Genomic DNA, 19,577 nt, shown 5'->3' on the forward strand with positions numbered 1-19,577 from the left:
AACTAGATATCTTGATTATCGTCTGTTTTTCTTCACTCCGTGTGAAAATTGATCGGTTTAACATAACGCATGTCATTGTGCTGTGTGGATGTCATGTACACACAATTTTGAGCAATTTTCACCGTTTGCATTTGAGCCGTCACACTTGGAAGTTAGTTTTGTTAATTCTTTTTCTGAATGTGGGTTTGTTTCAAAATAAATTAAAAAAAAATCTTTTGGAAGGAGCCAGGCTTCCTGCTCTTAGTTCCCGGAATTGCCGGTTTGTATTGGCAGAATGCTGGGAATATCCGGAGAGGATGAGGAAGTGACGTAACAACGTTGACCTTCCGCACTGGCTCGTATCACCTGGCGCTCCCTCGACTGCAGCTATGGTAAACGTGTACACACACAAACACAAACTCTCAGGGTGAGGGTGACAACTTATTGTGTGCAAAGTTCCCACCGAGAGTAACAGGGAGTGATATCTTGAATTGGTTGCTTGGAAACCTTTCAGTACCTTCGAACTGGCTAATCACAACACACGATTTGACATGATAAGACAATATTTGATTCCCGTATTTCATTAGAATGTAATTTAAATCAAAACAATGCAAGTGCAGTACTATCATCAGCCAGGTAGCCTTATTGTATTTATGTGTTCCACACAGATGGACGACAACACATGTCGAGGGAGGGAGGCTTGGAACGGGGTGTTTTTTTTTTTAATAGAATGTGGGCAGGGTCCCAAAGGTTGCATATTTGAGCAGCAGAAGCGACAGAGGGGATGAGGAAGATGACGCTGAAGTTGTTGCATGATGATGATGATGATGAAGAAGGGTAAGGGGAGGAAGGGGCGGGTGTATGGTGGACATGTCATTATACAGAATGACAAAAGAAGAAGAGATCTTTTGGTCAGCTGCTGTCCATTGTTATTGAAACAGGCCTATCAACTCACACATACACGCACAGAGATTGACACTGGCTGGGCAATTTTTCAAGGACATCGCATGGACAAGTATTGGGGGCATTCAACACAAACAGGATGTGATTTAATAACACATTTCATTTATAAGCGCCTTTCAAAACTCTCAAGGTCACTCTACAGTCACAGGAGAAGTTTTTCTGTCGGTGAGATGCGGCAGCTACACGCGCCAGCGTGCACTCGACCCATAAGTATCTCAAATAGATAGAAAGCTAGCTAGATAGCTAATAAATAGCTAACGCATAGCTACCTAGATAGCCAGCAAGCTAGATAGCTAATATATAGTGAATATATAGCCAGCTAGATAGCTAATAGACAGCAAATAGATATCTAGCTAGGTAGCTAGCTAAATAGCCGGATAGCTAGCTAGCTAGATAAACACATGGATAGCTAAAAAATAATAATAAAAAAAAAAAAATCATTTATAAGCGCCTTTCAAAACTCTCAAGGTCACTTTACAGTCACATGCTAAGTTTTTCTGTGGGTGAGCGGTGGCTGCCACATACGCGAGCGTTCACTCTACCCGGAAGTTACTCAAATACATAGAAAACTAGCTAATATATAGCCAATAGCTAGCCAGCTCGATAGCTAGCCAGATTGATAGCTAATAGCTAGCTAGATAACTAATATATAACAAGCGAGATAGCCAGCTAATATATAGCAAATAGCTAGAAAGCCAGATAGCTAGCTAGCTAGACAGCTGGATAGCTAGATAAACAAAAAGAAGTCAAGAGAGGAAAAAAGAAACAATAAAGTCATTGGGTGGTAAAAAAAAATATTTCCCCTCAATCCTGTCCAATCAAAATCAAGAATGGCGTGATTATGTATCATATGTCTACAATAACAATTTAGAATGAGTGGTGTGCCATTTGATCGATTGATGGTGAAGATAAGTTTCTTAATTTAGTGAGAAATCAGAATCAGAAAACCTTTATTCGTCCCACAATGGGGAAATTCACTGTCAATTAGTTGATTTTGTTTAACAACTTGAATTGTGATTACCATGCGTATAAATAACGATGTGAAATATTACATGTGCTTTATTACAGCAATTGACGCAAAGTGCAAATAAATTCAGGTGTAAATGAAGCAGTTGAGCAACAAAATGTCTGCAAAAGCAGAGAAGGCTTTGAATGAGTCCGTTTTCACCCCCCCCCCCCCCTTGCAGCCATGGAAAAGTCGCATCACTCGTGATGCTTTGAGAAGAAGAGTTTGGCGAATAGAAGCGGCTAATGAATGAAGCTCCTTTTCTTTCCTTTGTGCGCCATCCACGTACGTATGCGACTCACGTACTGGCTCAACATGCTGAGCTCTGCACTTTGTCGTCTCCCATCGCCTGTTTTATTAGCAATCTTTGTGTCGTTATTGACGTCATCTTGTCAATAAATACTCCCATAAGGCTACGTGTATTTGGATTGGATTTACCTTTACAGTGATACCTCGGTTCACGAACCCCTTGGCTTATGAAGTTTTTGGTTTACGAAATTTTACCTTGGCATACGAACTTTTTTCATACACGGAGCAGCCTCAGTGAGTGATGTGTCGTTCGCGAATGAGCCCGTTCTTTTGACAACAAAATGGTAGCCACTGTTTTTGTTCTCTATTCCCCACCCCCAGTCTTCGGTTAAAGCCACGTGATTAGTCAAGAACGCAGCAGTGAGGGGGCGTGGTTTAAACATTAAAGAGACAGGCAAACGACAGTGAGAGAGTTTCAACGTTGATAGTTCAACGTTGCCTGCAAGGTTAAAATATCCCATCAATCAGGCTTCACAAACAACCCGCACAAGCAATCTGTACACTTGATGAAAAAAGCTATCAACGCAGCTAAACAGAACACAATTGATGAGGAACTAGGTAAAATTATCACAGAGAAAGCACCTACAAGGGATCATTCCTCAAGATGGAGAAAGAAGAAGGTTACGTTCCTCATCAAGTACTTAATGCTGATGAAACCGGCCACTCCATTCCATCAAGCCATCAACGACCATCACAAAGGTAAATAAAACGACTTTATTATACGGTACAGTTTATTATTTAATTATTGTACCATAGAACATTTATTATACATAAAATAAGGTATATTTTGTGTAGTTTTAAGCATTAGAAAATTAGAAAGTAGAAAATTATGTTTTATGGGGACCTGGGAATGGATTATTCTTATTTTAATGGTTTCCTATGGGAAATTAATTTTTGGGATACACACTTTTCGCCTTACACACTCTGTCTGGGAACCAATTCAGTTCGTAAGCCAAGCTATCATTGTATTAGTCTTGCAATGGAGAAATTTACATTTCACAGCAGCAAAGTTATGAAATGAAAGGAAGAAGTAGAAAATCAAATGTTAACAACCAAAATCCACTTGCTTTTATCCATCTCCAGGAGCGGCCATTTTGACACTTCCAGGTGACGGAGAATGACATCACGCTGTCAAGAGCCTCAATCGGCGAACGTCAGAAGACAAAAACAGAAAACAGGTGAGCTCTGATCTTTACGTAAAGTGTCCTTGAGAGTTTTGAAAAGCGCTTATAAGTTAACTGTATTTGTCTTATTTACCCGAACTGCACCGTGATGTCATTTTTCAGCCTACAGCAAAAGGCAACGGAAGGCAAAATGGCCTCCGTTGCTTCATCTATAAGTTAGCAACAATTTCCATGTACGCCAAGAATTCTGACTGACCGCAGATGTGAAATACTCACTTTTCGTACCTTATTTTGCTAATTGAAATGCATCAATGGTGAGTAGGTCTTGTCAAATTCCTTTCTCCAGGTGGCAAAGAGGACCAATGGCCTAATGTCCGACGATCGATGACCACCCGGCCTCCGCATCAACAAGCCTGAAGGAGTGTGACGCCATGACAGACTATTTTGTGTGTATGTGTGTCTATGTAAATCGGGTTAACTGTCAATATGTTTTTTTATTGATTTGGATGCAAAATATTATCACATATAGGAATGGACCATCTCTTGGACCTGAACCATTGACCACAAGGGACTCGCACTAAGGTAAAATAAGATCATCTATGATAAAATAGAATCATCTGAAACCATTTCCAGTCAATCCAAATTACCACATCTCTACTTTACGCATTAATGTTCAACCACACCCATTGTGTGCGTGTGTGCGCGGGCCAGATTCTGGTGGAAGGACAATAGGTCGTAAGGGGGGTGGCTGAATAGCACCATTGAGTGTGCTCAGCCAAACAGAAAAGCATCTTCCATCTCACTTCAAACCCCTCAGTTTCAGTCTGTACAAGTAGGCCTTTATTCTCTCTGATTACTCCCTGGCACACATGCGCGCGTACACACGTACAGTAGATATTGTACTTTTTTTTAAAACTAATTCAATGCCAGAGGATGTGCAAATATGTGTCCGATCCAGTGCCAGGGTTTTTGTCATTGTCACTTGAATTCCAGGATGCAAAAAATAGTGAGTTTTAGGACTACAAAAATATTCAATGCAGGATAAGAAATCTGAGAAACATGTCTTTCACCCCCCCAAAAAAAGTTAATTCCTAAATTATATGGCTCTGGAGTTATATGAGCTTGAAATGAGGGTGGCTGTCCAAAATAGAACGCAATATAATATGTTACTTTTCATTTTTTTTTTACTCTTTTCCTCCAAATTTTCAAATGCGAGATTACTCTAAAGTTGGTTAAATACAAGTGGAGACAATAAAGGGTTTTATGATGGCGACAGAACCAAAACAGAGGTAATCACTGCAGTAAGCCGATAAATGTGAGCATTTCCATGCAAAGCCCCGTGGGCCGCGTTGTCTTTGCCACCCGATGGGCACAACAGATGTGCTTCAACGTGGTAACAACCTAATTCACGGTAAGCCTCTTTGGGCAAAAATGTATTATGCTAAGTAGGGTGGCAGATGATGGCAGCGCGAGACGCGGCGTCACCGACACGTTTGTCATCATCACGATGAGCCATTTCAAGTCGTTAGCCTACATCGAGCGCCATTGTGCTAACGCGCACACTGAATCATTGTGCCATGGAGTAATCAAACTGAGGGGTGGGAGCTGTTGCCCCTGATGTGACATGCGAGGATGCTAAGGTGTTGCAGCAACTGGGACGAATGATAAATTAGTTACAAAAAGTTCATTTCAATTCAGGAACTAACAAAATAGTTGAACTCATTCACTGTCATTCACAAATTTATTCGGGAATTGAAAATAGGACGTATAGCACCATTCCCAAATGTGTTTGGTTTTCTTTATGCTTGGGTGTCGATAAAGCACTGGCCATGGCCTCTGGCAATGTTTGTGTTCCTTTCCACAAGGGGGGTAGCATTTATATTGTTAATTATAACAACAACAACAACAATAATAATAATAATAATAATAATACATTTAATTTATAAGCACCTTTCAAAACACTCAAGGTCACTTTACAGTTACAGGATACGTTTTCCTGTGGGCGAGCAGTGGCAGCCAAGCGCGCCAGCGTTCACTCAACCTGGAATAACTCAAATAGATAAAAAGTTAGCTAGCTAGCTAAATAGCTAATAGATAGCAAATAGCTAGCTAAATAGCTAATAGATTGTAACATGAGCCAACGTTCACTCAACCCGGAATAACTCAAATAGATAGAAAGTTAGCAAGCTAGCTAAACTGTAACTAATAGCTCGCTAGCTAGATCGCTAATAGATAGTAACATGAGCCAACGTTCACTCAACCCGGAATAACTCAAATAGAAAGTTAGCTAGCTAATAGATAACTAAAAGCGAGCTTTCTCAGTAGCTAATAGATAGCAAATAGCTAGCTAAGTCGCTAATAGATAGTAACATGAGCCACCATTCACTCAACCCGGAATAACTCAAATATAAAGTAGCTAGCTAATAGATAACTAATAGCCAGATAGTTAATAGATAGCAACTAGCTAGCTAGATCGCTAATAGATAGTAACATGAGCCAACGTTCATTCAACCCGGAATAACTCAAATAGATAGAAACTTAGCTAGCTAGCTAAAAGATAACTAATAGCTAGCATGTTAGTGATTTTTTACACCTTCAGCTGTTGTCAAAGCTCTATATACTGTAAAACAATATGCATTGATTTGTACTGCCACCCTCATTTCAGGCTCATATAACTCCAGACCCATATAATTTAGGAATTAACCCTTTTTTCTCATTAATAAAAGACAGTCTACAATTTCTTACGCTACATTGAATATTTATGTACACCTAAAACTAAATATTCTGTGGGTCTTGGAATTCCAGTGACAGTGACAAAAACCCTGGCACTGGACACATTTTTGCACATCATCTGGCAGCGAATGAGTTAATCCATTGAATTGTAGCGCATGATGCTTGCATGAATGTCTATCCCCCCCATCCAGAAAACGCTTTTTAGGTTGACCGAAAACTCTTAAATCTGAGTGTGAATGTTTGCTTATCGACCTCCGCCCTAAATTTGGCAGGTGACCCCGTCCAGGGTGCGAACCGCCTCTTCCCCAAAATCAACTGGGATAGACTGCAGCTCACCATGACCCCAATGGTTGCCACCATACAGTAAATCCATCTACCTGTATGACCCTGACTCCAAATCTTTCTCCTTGCCCATTTCAAGCATCCCACCCCTGCATGCATGCATTGGGGCTGTGTGCTGGAATGGCATAACATGCAACGACAAAGAGAGCAAGCAGCAGGCGGTGAGTGAGTGTATGTGTACGTGCATGTCAGACTTGGGGTAAGAGGGGTTGAAGTTCCATATGGGCAACCCCGCAACCCCACCCTCCCTTCCCAAACAAACAGGCAGATGTCAAATGGGACGTGGCTCCCCCGATGGGGCAAAGGGTCACACTACACAGGATAAAAAACAGAAAAGACGAGCGAGAGGAATGCCGTCCTGCCAACAACCCCGCCTCTAACTGCCCCCCCCCTCTCCAGCTCTCTTTAAAGCTCTCGAAAAGAGATGTAGAAACATGGCTGACATAACATGCCAACACACACTGTGACGTGATCCAAGTTGAGCTTCTTTGAATTGAAAACAAACAATGCGATACTGTCACGTTTTATTTTCGGGATTCACAGAACTCATCGATGAGCGATACATCGGCGTAGGGTTAATAGCTATTATGTGTACTAACTAATGATATGTTGCTTTAATTTGAAATAAGAGCCCTCCCTCCCAAAAAAACAACCATGGATATACAAATGCAATTTTAGTCGGGAAAAAAAGGACCTAATAAATACTCAAATGTTTCAAGCCAAAGAAAAAACAAAAAAAAAAGAATGACGATGTATGTATCGGAAGGACTTATTTTAGAGGAAAAAATCTACCATGGTGTTTGTAGTTAGAACACCCCACCCAAAAAAACATGATTATAGGAGGCCCTTTTTTGACCAAAAATAAGGACTAAGACATTTTTAGCCGGAAAAAAAACCCAAACATGTATAGTAAGGCGTTTTTAGCCGGAAAAAAACACCATGTATAGTATGCCGTTTTTAGCACCAAAAAAACAATTATATATAGTAAGGCATTTTTAACCTAAAAAAATACCAAGTATAGTAAGGCGATTTTAGCTAAAAAAAAAGACCATGTATAGTAACGCATTTTTAGCCGAAAAAAACAACCATGTATAGTAACGCATTTTTAACCCAAAAAAATACCAAGTATAGTAAGGCGTTTTTAGCCCGAAAAAAACGACAATTTTTAGCCCCAAAAAAGTCCATGTATAGTAAGGCATTTTTAGCCGAAAAAAAACCGACCATGTATAGTAAGGCGTTTTTAGCCCGAAAAAACAACAATTTTTAGCCCCAAAAAAGTCCATGTATAGTAAGGCATTTTTAGCCCGAAAAAACGACCATGTATAGTAAGGCGTGTTTAACCCAAAAAAAGACCACTTATAGTAAGGCATTTTTAGCCCAAAAAAAGACCACTTATAGTAAGGCATTTTTAGCCCAAAAAAACGACCATGTATAGTAAGGCGTGTTTAACCCAAAAAAAAGACCACTTATAGTAAGGCATTTTTAGCCCAAAAAAAGACCATGTATAGTAAGGCGTTTTTAGTCCAAAAAACGACCATGTATAGTAAGGCGTTTTTAGTCCAAAAAAACGACCATGTATAGCAAGGCGTTTTTAGCTCAAAAAAAGACCAAGTATAGTAAGGCGTTTTTAGCCTAAAAAAAACGACAATTTTTAGCCCCAAAAAAGTCCATGTATAGTAAGGCATTTTTAGCCGAAAAAAACGACCATGTATATTAAGGCATTTTTAACCCAAAAAATACCAAGTATAGTAAGGCGTTTTTAGCCCGAAAAAACAACAATTTTTAGCCCCAAAAAAGTCCATGTATAGTAAGGCATTTTTAGCCCGAAAAAACGACCATGTATAGGAAGGCGTTTTTAACCCAAAAAAGACCACTTATACGAAGGCATTTTCAGCTCAAAAAAAGACCATGTATAGTAAGGCGTTTTTAACCCAAAAAACACCACTTATAGTAAGGCGTTTTTAGCTCAAAAAAGACCATGTATAGTAAGGCGTTTTTAGCTCAAAAAAAGACCATGTATAGTCAGGTGTTTTTAATCCAAAAAGAGACCACTTATAGTAAGGCGTTTTTAGCTCAAAAAAAGACCATGTATAGTAAGCGTTTTTAGTCCAAAAAAACCCACCATGTATAGTAAGGCGTTTTTAATCCAAAAAGAGACCACTTATAGTAAGGCGTTTTTAGCCCGAAAAAATCACCATGTATAGTAAGGCATTTTTAGTCCAAAAAATGACCATGTATAGTAAGGCGTTTTTAACCCAAAAAAGACCACTTATAGTAAGGCGTTTTTTAGCTCAAAAAAAGACCATGTATAGTAAGGCGTTTTTAGTCCGAAAAATGACCGTGTATAGTAAGGCGTTTTTAACCCAAAAAAAAGTCCATGTATAGTAAGGCATTTTTAGCCCGAAAAAAACGACCATGTATAGTAAGGCGTGTTTAGCCCCAAAAAAAGACCACTTATAGTAAGGCGTTTTTAACCCAAAAAAATACCAAGTATAGTAAGGCGTTTTTAGCCCGAAAAAAACGACAATTTTTAGCCCCAAAAAAGTCCATGTATAGTATGGCATTTTTAGCCCGAAAAAAGGACCATGTATAGCAAGGCGTTTTTAGCTCCACAAAACGACCATGTATAGTAAGGCATTTTTAGCCCCCCAAAAAAACAACCATGTTTTTATGCTCGCCTCTGTGTGAGTGTGAAGAGGATCAACAAAAGGTGGGTAGTGCATGATTTTGAAAGAAGACAAGATTGCCGGAGCTGGATTCGAACTGTGTACCTCTTCGCGGTGACACTGATGCACTAACCATTCAACCACCAGACTGGGCATGAATGCTTTGTAAATAATAGTATAGGAAGGCGTCTTCACAGGCCTCCTCCTCAAAATAAATGAATACATATATGTAAAATAAGGCTTTTTATGAATTATTCCTTGGTGTGAATGTGAGTCCCAGGTGGATCAGAAAATTTTGGGTAATACAATGGAAGACCAGGTCTGGAATCAAACCCTGCAACTCTTAGCTGCACCACATCCGCACTAACCATTCAACGACAAGGAAGCTCATGACAGTTTGTCATTGTCCCTCAATAAGTTGTTTTTAAAATACAAGATATAAATAAGGCGTTTTTATCTCAAAAAAAGACCATGTATAGTAAGGCGTTTGTAGTCCAAAAACGACCATGTATAGTAAGGCGTTTTTAATCCAAAAAGAGACCACTTATAGTAAGGCATTTTTAACCCGAAAAAACGACCATGTATAGTAAGGCGTTTTTAACCCAAAAAAAGACCATGTATAGTAAGGCGTTTTTAACCCAAAAAAAGACCATGTATAGTAAGGCGTTTTTAATCCAAAAAGAGACCATTTATAGTAAGGCATTTTTAACCCGAAAAAACGACCATGTATAGTAAGGCGTTTTTAACCCAAAAAACGACCATGTATAGTAAGGCGTTTTTAATCCAAAAAGAGACCACTTATAGTAAGGCGTTTTTAGCACGAAAAAAATCACCATATATAGTAAGGCATTTTTAGTCCAAAAAATGACCATGTATAGTAAGGCGTTTTTAGCCCGAAAAAAATCACCATGTATAGTAAGGCGTTTTTAGTCCAAAAAACGACCATGTATACTAAGGCGTTTTTAATCCAAAAAGAGACCACTTATAGTAAGGCATTTTTAATCCAAAAAGAGACCACTTATAGTAAGGCGTTTTTAATCCAAAAAAGACCATGGTTAGTAAGGCGTTTTTAGCTGAAAAAAAACGACCATGTATAGTAAGGCGTTCTTAGCTGAAAAAAACACCCATGTATAGTAAGGCGTTTTTAGCTGATAAAAACCACCATGTATAGTAAGGCTTTTTGAGCTGAAAAAAACGACCATGTATAGTAAGGCGTTTTGAGCTGAAAAAAAACGACCATGTATAGTAAGGTGTTTTTAGCTGATAAAAACGACCATGTATAGTAAGGCGTTCTTAGCTGAAAAAAACAACCATGTATAGTAAGGCGTTTTTAGCTGATAAAAACCACCATGTATAGTAAGGCTTTTTGAGCTGAAAAAAACGACCATGTATAGTAAGGCGTTTTGAGCTGAAAAAAACGACCATGTATAGTAAGGTGTTTTTAGCTGATAAAAACGACCATGTATAGTAAGGCGTTTTTAGCTGAAAAAAACACCATGTATAGTAAGGCGTTTTAGCACCAAAAAAAGACCACGGTTAGTAAGGCGTTTTTAGCTGAAAAAAACGACCATGTATAGTAAGGCGTTCTTAGCTGAAAAAAACAACCATGTATAGTAAGGCGTTTTGAGCTGATAAGAACGACCATGTATAGTAAGGCGTTTTAGCACCAAAAAAAGACCATGGTTAGTAAGGCGTTTTTAGCTGAAAAAAACGACCATGTATAGTAAGGTGTTTTTAGCTGAAAAACACACCATGTATAGTAAGGCGTTTTGAGCTGAAAAAAATGACCATGTATAGTAAGGCGTTTTAAGCTGAAAAAAACAACCATGTATAGTAAGGCGTTTTTAGCTGAAAAAAACGACCATGTATAGTAAGGCGTTTTGAGCTGAAAAAAACAACCATGTATAGTAAGGTGTTTTGAGCTGATAAAAACGACCATGTGTAGTAAGGTGTTTTGAGCTGATAAAAACCACCATGAATAGTAAGGCGTTTTTAGCTGAAAAAAACACCATGTATAGTAAGGCGTTTTGAGCTGAAAAAACGACCATGTATAGTAAGGCGTTTTAGCACCAAAAAAGACCATGGTTAGTAAGGCGTTTTTAGCTGAAAAAAACCACCATGTATAGTAAGGCGTTTTGAGCTGATAAGAACGACCATGTATAGTAAGGCGTTTTAGCACCAAAAAAGACCATGGTTAGTAAGGCGTTTTTAGCTGAAAAAAACGACCATGTATAGTAAGGCGTTCTTAGCTGAAAAAAACAACCATGTATAGTAAGGCGTTTTTAGCTGATAAAAACCACCATGTATAGTAACGGTTTTTGAGCTGAAAAAAACGACCATGTATAGTAAGGCGTTTTGAGCTGAAAAAAACGACCATGTATAGTAAGGTGTTTTTAGCTGATAAAAACGACCATGTATAGTAAGGCGTTCTTAGCTGAAAAAAACAACCATGTATAGTAAGGCGTTTTTAGCTGATAAAAACCACCATGTATGGTAAGGCTTTTTGAGCTGAAAAAAACGACCATGTATAGTAAGGCGTTTTGAGCTGAAAAAAACGACCATGTATAGTAAGGTGTTTTTAGCTGATAAAAACGACCATGTATAGTAAGGCGTTTTTAGCTGAAAAACACACCATGTATAGTAAGGCGTTTTGAGCTGAAAAAAAATGACCATGTATAGTAAGGCGTTTTAAGCTGAAAAAAACGACCATGTATATATAGTAAGGCGTTTTGAGCTGAAAAAAACGACCATGTATAGTAAGGCGTTTTGAGCTGATAAGAACAACCATGTATAGTAAGGTGTTTTGAGCTGATAAAAACGACCATGTGTAGTAAGGCGTTTTTAATCCAAAAAGAGACCACTTATAGTAAGCCGTTTTTAGCACGAAAAAAATCACCATGTATAGTAAGGCATTTTCAGTCCAAAAAATGACCATGTATAGTAAGGCATTTTTAATCCAAAAAGAGACCACTTATAGTAAGGCGTTTTTAATCCAAAAAGAGACCATGTATAGTAAGGCGTTTTGAGCTGATAAGAACGACCATGTATAGTAAGGCGTTTTAGCACCAAAAAAAGACCATGGTTAGTAAGGCGTTTTTAGCTGAAAAAAACGACCATGTATAGTAAGGCGTTTTGAGCTGATAAGAACGACCATGTATAGTAAGGCGTTTTAGCACCAAAAAAAGACCATGGTTAGTAAGGCGTTTTTAGCTGAAAAAAACGACCATGTATAGTAAGGCGTTTTTAGCTGAAAAACACACCATGTATAGTAAGGCGTTTTGAGCTGAAAAAAAATGACCATGTATAGTAAGGCGTTTTAAGCTGAAAAAAACAACCATGTATAGTAAGGCGTTTTTAGCTCCAAAAAATGACCATGTATAGTAAGGCGTTTTTAAGCCAAAAAAACGACCATGTATAGTAAGGCGTTTTTAGCTCCAAAAAGACGACCATGTATAGTAAGGCGTTTTGAGCTGATAAAAACGACCATGTATAGTAAGGCGTTTTTAGCTGAAAAAAAAGACCATGTATAGTAAGGCGTTTTTAGCTGAAAAAAACGACCATGTATAGTAAGGCGTTTTGAGCTGAAAAAAACAACCATGTATAGTAAGGCGTTTTGAGCTGATAAAAACGACCATGTATAGTAAGGCGTTTTTAGCTGAAAAAAAAGACCATGTATAGTAAGGCGTTTTGAGCTGAAAAAAACGACCATGTATAGTAAGGCGTTTTTAGCTGAAAAAAACGACCATGTATAGTAAGGCGTTTTGAGCTGAAAAAAAACAACCATGTATAGTAAGGTGTTTTGAGCTGATAAAAACGACCATGTGTAGTAAGGTGTTTTGAGCTGATAAAAACCACCATGTATAGTAAGGCGTTTTTAGCTGAAAAAAACCCCATGTATAGTAAGGCGTTTTGAGCTGAAAAAAACGACCATGTATAGTAAGGCGTTTTAGCACCAAAAAAGACCATGGTTAGTAAGGCGTTTTTAGCTGAAAAAAACCACCATGTATAGTAAGGCGTTTTGAGCTGATAAGAACGACCATGTATAGTAAGGCGTTTTAGCACCAAAAAAGACCATGGTTAGTAAGGCGTTTTTAGCTGAAAAAAACGACCATGTATAGTAAGGCGTTCTTAGCTGAAAAAAAACAACCATGTATAGTAAGGCGTTTTCAGCTGATAAAAACCACCATGTATAGTAAGGCTTTTTGAGCTGAAAAAAACGACCATGTATAGTAAGGCGTTTTGAGCTGAAAAAAACGACCGTGTATAGTAAGGTGTTTTTAGCTGATAAAAACGACCATGTATAGTAAGGCGTTCTTAGCTGAAAAAAACAACCATGTATAGTAAGGCGATTTTAGCTGATAAAAACCACCATGTATAGTAAGGCTTTTTGAGTTGAAAAAAACGACCATGTATAGTAAGGCGTTTTGAGCTGAAAAAAAATTACCATGTATAGTAAGGCGTTTTAAGCTGAAAAAAACGACCATGTATAGTAAGGCGTTTTGAGCTGAAAAAAACCGACCATGTATCGTAAGGTGTTTTTAGCTGAAAAAAAAACGACCATGTATACCAAGGCGTTTTGAGCTGAAAAAAAACGACCATGTATAGTAAGGCGTTTTCAATTGAAAAAAACGACCATGTATAGTAAGGTGTTTTGAGCTGATAAAAACGACCATGTATAGTAAGGCGTTTTGAGCTGAAAAAAACGACCATGTATAGTAAGGCTTTTTGAGCTGAAAAAAACGACCATGTATAGTAAGGCATTTTTAGCTGATAAAAATGACCATGTATAGTAAGGCTTTTTGAGCTGAAAAAAAAACGACCAAAGTAGTAGTGCAGCGTTTTTAGCTGATAAAAATGACCATGTATAGTAAGGCTTTTTGAGCTGAAAAAAACGACCATGTATAGTAAGGTGTTTTGAGCTGATAAAAACGACCATGTATAGTAAGGCGTTTTCAGCTGAAAAAAAAACAACCATGTATAGTAAGGCGTTTTGAGCTGAAAAAAACGACCATGTATAGTAAGCCGTTTTAGCACCAAAAAAGACCATGGTTAGTAAGGCGTTTTTAGCTGAAAAAAACCACCATGTATAGTAAGGCGTTTTGAGCTGATAAGAACGACCATGTATAGTAAGGCGTTTTTGCACCAAAAAAGACCATGGTTAGTAAGGCGTTTTTAGCTGAAAAAAACGACCATGTATAGTAAGGCGTTCTTAGCTGAAAAAAACGACCATGTATACTAAGGCGTTTTGAGCTGAAAAAAACGACCATGTATAGTAAGGCGTTTTCAGTTGAAAAAAACGACCATGTATTGTAAGGCGTTTTTAGCTGAAAAAAAAAACACCATGTATAGTAAGGCATTTTGAGCTGATAAGAACGACCATGTATAGTAAGGCGTTTTATCACCAAAAAAGACCATGGTTAGTAAGGCGTTTTTAGCTGAAAAAAACGACCATGTATAGTAAGGCGTTCTTAGCTGAAAAAAAACGACCATGTATACTAAGGAGTTTTCAGTTGAAAAAAACGACCATGTATAGTAAGGCGTTTTGAGCTGATAAAAACGACCATGTATAGTAAGGCGTTTTGAGCTGAAAAAAAAACGACCATGTATAGTAAGGCGTTTTTAGCTGAAAAAAACGACCATGTATACTAAGGCGTTTTCAGTTAAAAAAAACGACCATGTATAGTAAGGCGTTTTGAGCTGATAAAAACGACCATGTATAGTAAGGCGTTTTGAGCTGAAAAAAACGACCATGTATAGTAAGGCTTTTTGAGTTGAAAAAAAACGACCATAGTAGTAGTGCGGCGTTTTTACCTGATAAAAATGACCATGTATAGTAAGGCTTTTTGAGCTGAAAAAAACGACCATGTATAGTAAGGTGTTTTGAGCTGATAAAAACAACCATGTATAGTAAGGCGTTTTCAGCTGAAAAAAACGACCATGTATAGTAAGGCGTTTTGAGCTGAAAAAAACGACCATGTATAGTAAGGCGTTTTAGCACCAAAAAAGACCATGGTTAGTAAGGCGTTTTGAGCTGAAAAAAAACCACCATGTATAGTAAGGCGTTTTTAACCCAAAAAAAAGACCACTTATAGTAAGGCATTTTTAGCTCAAAAACAGACCATGTATAGTAAGGCGTTTTTAACCCAAAAAATACCACTTATAGTAAGGCGTTTTTAGCTCAAAAAAAGTCCATGTGTGGTAAGGCATTTTTAGCCCGAAAAAAACGACCATGTATAGTAAGGCATTTTTAGCCCCAAAAAAGTCCACGTATATATAGTAAGGCATTTTTAGCCGAAAAAAACGACCATGTATAGTAAGGCATTTTAACCCAAAAAAATACCAAGTGGTAAACGCCTTACTATTATTTTTTGAGCTAGAAACGCCTTACTATACATGGTCGTTTTTTGGATGAAAAATGCCTTACTATACATGGTCTTTTTTTTGGGTTAAAAACGCCTTACTATACATGGTCGTTTTTTCGGGCTAAAAATGCCTTACTATCTGGTCTTTTTTTGGGGTTAAAAACGCCTTACTATACATGGTTTTTTTTTTCCGGGCTAAAAATGCCTTACTATAAGTGGTCGTTTTTTTAACTAAAAACACCTTACTATACATGGTCATTTTTGGGGGCTAAAAACGCCTTACCATACATGGTCATTTTTTCGGGCTAAAAACGCCTTATTATAAGTTGTCTTTTTTTGGGTTAAAAACACCTTACTATACATGGTCGTTTTTGAACTAAAAACGCCTTACTTTACATGGTCTTTTTTTGGGTTAAAAACGCCTTACTATACATGGTCGTTTTTTCGGGCTAAAAATGCCTTACTATAAGTGGTCTCTTTTTGGATTAAAAACGCCTTACTATACATGGTCGTTTTTTTGGACTAAAACCGCCTTACTATAAGTGGTCTTTTTTTGGGTTAAAAACGCCTCACTATACATGGACTTTTTTTTTAGCAAAAACCGCCTTACTATAAGTGGTCTTTTTTGGGTTAAAAACGCCTTACTATACATGGTCGTTTTTTGGACTAAAAACGCCTTACTATAAGTGGTCTTTTTTTGGGTTAAAAACGCCTTACTATACATGGTCGTTTTTTGGATTAAAAATGCCTTACTATAAGTGGTCTCTTTTTGGATTAAAAACGCCTTACTATACATGGTCATTTCTTGGACTAAAAACGCCTTACTATAAGTTTTTTTAGCTAAAAAAAGACCATGGTCTTTTTTGAGCTAAAAGCGCCTTACTATAAGTGGTCTTTTTTTTAGTTAAAAACACCTTACCTTACTATATATACATGGTCGTTTTTTCGGCTTAAAAAGCTTTACTACACATGATCGTTTTTTTTTCGGCTAAAAACGCCTTACTATGGCCTTTTTTGGGTTAAAACGCCTTACTATACATGGTCGTTTTTTTTTTGACTAAAATGCATTATTATACATGGTCTTTTTTGGGGCTAAAAACGGCTTACTATACATGGTCATTTTTTTGGGCTAAAAACGCCTTACCACACATGGTCATTTTTTTTGTTGTTGCTAAAAACGCCTTACTATACATGGTCGTTTTTGGACTAAAAACGCCTTACTATAAGTGGTCTGTTTTTTGGGTTAAAAACGCCTTACTATACATTGACTTTTTTTTAGCTAAAACCGCCTTACTATAAGTGGTCTTTTTTTTGGGTTAAAAACGCCTTACTATACATGGTCGTTTTTTCGGGCTAAAAACGCCTTACTATACATGGTCTTTTTTTCAGCTCAAAACGCCTTACTATACATGGTCTTTTTTTCAGCTCAAAACGCCTTACTATACATGGTCGTTTTTTTCAGCTCAAAACGCCTTACTATACATGGTCTTTTTTTGGGTTAAAAACGCCTTACTATACATGGTCGTTTTTTCGGGCTAAAAATGCCTTACTATCAGTGGTCTTTTTTTGGCGTTAAAAACGCCTTACTATACATGGGTTTTTTTTCGGGCTAAAAATGCCTTACTATACATGGTCGTTTTTTCGGGCTAAAAACGCGTTACTATAAGTGGTCTCTTTTTGGACTAAAAACGCCTTACTATACATGGTCTTTTTTTGAGCTAGAAACGCCTTACTATACATGGTCGTTTTTTGGATTAAAAATGCCTTACTATAAGTGGTCTCTTTTTGGATTAAAAACGCCTTACTATACATGGTCGTTTCTTGGACTAAAAACGCCTTACTATAAGTTTTTTTTAGCTCAAAAAAGACCATGGTCTTTTTTGAGCTAAAAACGCCTTACTATAAGTGGTCTTTTTTGGGTTAAAAACACCTTACCTTACTATATATACATGGTCGTTTTTTCGGCTTAAAAAGCTTTACTACACATGATCGGTTTTTTTTCGGCTAAAAACGCCTTACTATGGCCTTTTTTGGGCTAAAACGCCTTACTATACATGGTCGCTTTTTTTGGACTAAAATGCATTATTATACATGGTGTTTTTTGGGGCTAAAAACGCCTTACTATACATGGTCATTTTTTTGGGCTAAAAACGCCTTACCACACATGGTCATTTTTTTTTTGTTGCTAAAAACGCCTTACTATACATGGTGGTCTTTTTCGGCTAAAAAGGCCTTACTATCCATGATCGTTTTTTTTTCGGCTAAAAAGTCTACAACACATGGTCTTTTATTTTTGGTTAAAAACGCCTTAGTATACATGGTCAATATTTTGGGCTAAAAAAGCCTGACTACGAGGTCGTTTTTTTTCGGCTAAAAACACCTTACTATACATGGACATTTTTGGGGCTAAAAATGCCTTACTATACATGGTCCTTTTTTTCGGCTAAAGAAGCTTTACTATACACTGTATATACATGGTCGTTTTTTTTCGGCAAAAAATGCCTTACTATACATGGTCGTTTTTTCGGGCTAAAAATGCCTTACTATACATGGACAGTTTTGGGGCTAAAAATGCCTTACTATACATGGTCCTTTTTTTCGGCTAAAGAAGCTTTACTATACATGTTCGTTTTTTTCCGGATAAAAACGCCTTACTATATACATGGTCGTTTTTTTTCGGCAAAAAATGCCTTACTATATATGGTCCTTTTTTGGGTTAAAATGCATTATTATACATGGTCTTTTTTGGGGCTAAAACGCCTTACTATACATGGTCATTTTTTCGGCTAAAAACGCCTGACCACACATGGTTGTTTTTTTTTTTTTGTTAAAAACGCCTTACTATACATGGTGTTTTTTTGTGGTGCTAAAAACGCCATACTATACATGGTCCTTTTTTTGACTAAAAACGCCTTATTATACAAAAAAAACAACAACAACAACAAAAAACTATCATGTATAGTAAGGCAATTTAGCCAAACAAAAATGACCATGTATAGGAAGCCGTTTTTAGCCTGAAAGAAAATTACCATGTATAGTAAGGCGATTTTTGCACCAAAAAAAACGACCCTCTATTAAAGGCATTTTAGACCGAAAAAGCCAACCATGTATAATAAGGATTTTTTATCCCAAAAAAACACCAAGTATATATAGTAAGGCGTTTTTTAGCCTTATTTTAGCGCGGAATAAACAACAGTGCATCATAAGGCGTATTTAGCTTAAAACAACAATCATTGATAGTTACGTTCATGTACTTTTGCAGTCAAGTTTTTGTCTGTTACAAACTGACCCCAGTTTTTGGGTACCACACCTGTAAACATATTCACTCCACGTTAAACAGAACAATCGAGAAAAAATATATATAAAACCTATATTTCTCATCGGATACGCTATCTCATCTGCTTCGTCACTAATCATCCTACCAGAATCACAATCATTTTTATCTCTCTGATATTCCCAATTTTATTGTCATTGACTCGGATTTGTCCTCAGTCATTTCCTTTCAGTGCTTCCCAACTCCTGCTTGGCATGTGGCCTTTCCAAATACCTGCACATCCAAGCGTGTTATGTTCTTTGTCCACGCAGGGAGATGCAAATGAACCGGAGGACAGGTGTGTGCTTGTGGAGGTATGGGGCACAGTCCAAGACAAAGCGTGTGCGCACCCACACACACACGCACGCACTGCTTCTTGAATGGCTGTGCCCGCGGGACAGGAGTGGGGGTACTTTACATACTGCACTTACAGCTGCCTTTACCACTGGGGTATAAAATGGATTTGAATGAGAAAGGGGGGGAACAGAGGAGGCCAGGGGAGGGGGTAAGGCAGGGGGGGTCCCTTTGTGTAACAGGAGGTCTACTGCTGCTCTGGCATGGCTATGGAGATGGAGGGAGAGAGGTCACTCTCTGCCCCCCCCCCCCCTCCCCCCAGGTCCGCCCTTTTACTATAGGCCGGCTACCCTTACACAACCCCTTGCACACCACACCGCTTCCTCCAGCCTGGGTATTAGCATAGCAGCTGCCTGATGCAAGCTTGCAGGGTGGGTCCTCGCCAGGTTGCTGTGTGCATATGTGTGTGAAGGGGGGTGAGGGTGG

The 19,577-nt window shown here is 38.0% G+C and overlaps 1 long non-coding RNA gene across 3 annotated transcripts; it reads left to right on the forward strand.

Moving 5' to 3' along the window:
- Positions 1-310: 310 nt before the first annotated feature.
- Positions 311-19,577, forward strand: LOC148884585 (uncharacterized). Of its 3 annotated transcripts, none has more exons than XR_016118351.1 (7): positions 315-371; positions 2,130-2,233; positions 3,341-3,435; positions 3,728-3,831; positions 3,911-3,963; positions 6,387-6,617; positions 19,070-19,577. It is a non-coding gene; the product is annotated as an uncharacterized LOC148884585 (long non-coding RNA). The 3 variants fall into 3 exon arrangements; XR_016118352.1 differs by lacking the exon at positions 19,070-19,577 and adding an exon at positions 6,721-6,948; XR_016118353.1 differs by lacking the exon at positions 2,130-2,233 and having other exon boundaries at positions 311-371; positions 19,070-19,575.

This window comes from Hippocampus bargibanti, linkage group LG18 (genome assembly GCF_051943395.1).
Source record: "Hippocampus bargibanti isolate YZ-2025 linkage group LG18, ASM5194339v1, whole genome shotgun sequence".
Classification (NCBI taxonomy): Eukaryota; Metazoa; Chordata; class Actinopteri; order Syngnathiformes; family Syngnathidae; genus Hippocampus; species Hippocampus bargibanti.